The following is a 2,997-nucleotide window of genomic DNA, read 5'->3' as shown; positions in this document are numbered from 1 at the left end:
CCTGGTGGCTCACGCCTGTCATCCCAGCACTCTGGGAGGCCGAGGCAGGAGGATCGCTCGAGGTCAGGAGTTCGAGACCAGCCTGAGCAAGAGCAAATCCCCCCCCTAAAAAAAGAGCAGAGGAGGCCAGTGTGGTCAAATCCACGCAGGGGACGGGGCCTGCCAGCCTCGCTCCCAGGAGGAAGGAGCCATCGCTCCATTCTGCGGATGAGGAGACTGAGGCACAGGGGGTCACGTGCTGGCCACGCCCGAGGCTTGGGGATCTCCCTTAAGCACTAAGCTACTCGGCCCCCGTTGCCTGGGAAAGTTCCGGGCGGCAGGACGCCGTCAGCGCCAGCTGTCCCAGCGCAGCCGGGAGGGGCAGGGCCGGCTCCCGCCTCCGAGGCCCCGCTGGTCCTGGGGTGACCGCTGAGCCTCTGGGCTGCAGCCTCCTCTCGGGGTGTCGCTGGCAGAGCTCGGGGATCTCCAGCTACGTCCAGTGCCCTCAATGGTCCCCGGCGTCGAGGAGAAGCCCCCTCTCAGGTCCTCAGGGGGACGGGGGCTGGGCGGGGCTGGGGAGGGGCGCAGGGTTAGCACGATGGAGGGGGACAGGGAGGAGGGGGCGGCGCTCTGGGGGAGGAGGACACAGGCTGACCCCGCCCTCCCTGCCCACTCTGTCCCTGCAGAGGGGAGGGCTGCCCCCCTGACGCCCTGGACGCCCCGCGCCAGGCCTTTGCCGGCTGTGAGCTCCTGCAGAGACGGGCCTCGGCTCCCACTTCTGCAGCTCCTGCGCTCGCCGGCCCCCTCCTCACCTCCTGCTGAGGTCGCCGGCCCAGCCTGGGGGCGCCCTGGGCACCAGCCTGACCACCCCCGGACCAGCCTCCACGACCAGCTGGACCACCGTCCCATCCTCAGGACTCTCGAGATCTTGGCTGCTTCCAAGACTGAGCCGGAGCCCAGAAGCCCCCACTGCAGAGCCTGGCAGCCGCCCCTTCCCCGGGGCCCTCCCACGTCCCCTCACAGCCCTGCGAAAACCCTGCAGTTGCTGGATCAGCCCATACCTGATGCTCTCTCTCTTCCCTCACCTTGAACCACAGGTGCCCACTTTCCCACCCAATCCATCCTGGCAGCTCTTCCTTGGGAGGGGGGTCCCAGGGTCTCCTTAACCCTCCCAGCACGGTCCCCTTGGCTGCTAAAGAGCAGACTGAGCCCAACCCTGGGATGCCTCGTCCCCTGGGACACTGTCCACCTGTCGCCACCCCCCCAGCAAGTGTGGAAGACCAGGCGAGGTAAGCGATGCCACGGAGGCAGCGGTCACTGTGGCCTTAAACTAGCTGAAGACAGGTAGGATTCACGTGGGCCAGGTGACCCAGGTGACGCAGACGCGCACGCGCCGTGCTCAGCGTTAAAACGCAGGGAGCACAGGCATAGCGTCTGCTGCATTCTCACACTCGGCCACCAGGTGGCTGTCGCGGTCACGACGTGCAGAAATGAATGGGACAAGGTTCCAGATCCCCTCCAAGCACCAGGGCGGGGACATTGAGTTTAACTTGTTCCAATGTCCCTTCCTTGGGTTTTGGCCCCCATCTTCCCATCGCTTGTGCTGTAACCTACTTAGTATTTTTCTTACAATCCGCTCTTTTTAAACAAAAATCCACAAATGTATTTAAAGAAAGAAAGTTTACAGGCTGCTCTGATTTAATGGAGAAACCAGCGTCACCTGCCATAGACTTGATCCCAGCCACGCCCCACGCACGTGCTTAATTCACCCCGTCCTTAGGACAACCAGGGGAGTCGGGGGTCTTTGATTGGTCCCATTTGACAGATGCGGAAACTGAGGCAGAGACAGGCTGAGACTGTCGCCCACCGTTGCTTAGCTAATACGCAGCAAAAGCGGGTCCGGAAGCCAAGCCTGCCGCCGCACAGCCTGGCTGAACTGCGGGATTTATAGGAACCGGCAGTCAGGTTTCTGGTGCAAGGGGCCCTAACGGCGCTGGGCTGGATCCCCCGTGGGTGGCCCGGGTCTCCCGGGAACTGCCGGGCTCGCGGGCAGCCAGACGAGCCAACAAGCGCCACTCACTCATTCACTGTGCTGGGAGAGTGCATCAGGGAGGGCTTCCTGGAGAAGGTGACGCCCTTGATGACCTTTCAAGGATGGAGAGTGCCAGGCAGAATTTCAGGTTGGGTTCCAGAAAGAGGGGACCTCAGAGGCCACCGGCACAGAGACAGGAATCAGGCCACGTCGGGTCAGGGGGTCAGGGGCAAGGACGTCCTACCATGAAGCTTCAGGTTGGGGACAGATGGAAGGTGAGGCTGGGACCGGTGGCGGAGGATGACAGTAAGGAGCCATGAAAGGAGGTTTAAGACAGAGGCTTAAACAAAATGACATCCAGGGTCGGTCCCCTGCCTGGGCCACCAGGGCCACTCCAGTCCCCTGCACCCAGTGGGAAGGCGGGAAAGAGGAAGGAACACCACGGCCACGCCTCTTTAGGGGCGTGCTCAAGAAGCCACGCCCATCACTCCTTCCGCTTTCCCCATTGGGCTATTCCCAGTCACATGACTGCAGTTAAAGCAAAGCACGCTGGGAAATGTAGTCTCCAGTAGGAGGCCACGTGTCAGTGGCCTCGCGCGTCACTGCGGGACCGAGATAAAGAGAAGGATGTGTCTTCTGAGCCCAGCGAGTCCTTAAATAAAAACGCCACGTCCACACGGCGGACGCTGAGCCTCTGTGAATAACACCGAGAGATGTGGGTACATGGGGGCGGGGAAGGTTCCAGAAGAGTGTGGGCCCCGCGTGATCCTATTTGGTTAAGAAAAAAATGCACACGGGGGAGAAACAGCAGTTTTGCTTGATGCTGGGAGGGAGGAACGTTTGTCTTTTCTTCCTGCTCGTCCGAACGTTCTGACTTTTCCACGATGAAAACGACTTCTTGCTTGTGTGGTTTTAGTTGTTGCAAGTTTTCCAGGCTAAAAAGAAGAAGGAAAGAAATCTCAGAGGCCCCGGAGAGCGTGGGCTCC

The sequence above is a fragment of the Propithecus coquereli genome, unplaced genomic scaffold (assembly GCF_000956105.1).
Source record: "Propithecus coquereli isolate 6110/MARCELLA unplaced genomic scaffold, Pcoq_1.0 Scaffold922, whole genome shotgun sequence".
Classification (NCBI taxonomy): domain Eukaryota; kingdom Metazoa; phylum Chordata; class Mammalia; order Primates; family Indriidae; genus Propithecus; species Propithecus coquereli.
The sequence above is the reverse complement of the archived record's forward strand: the minus strand, read 5'-3'. Positions refer to the sequence as shown.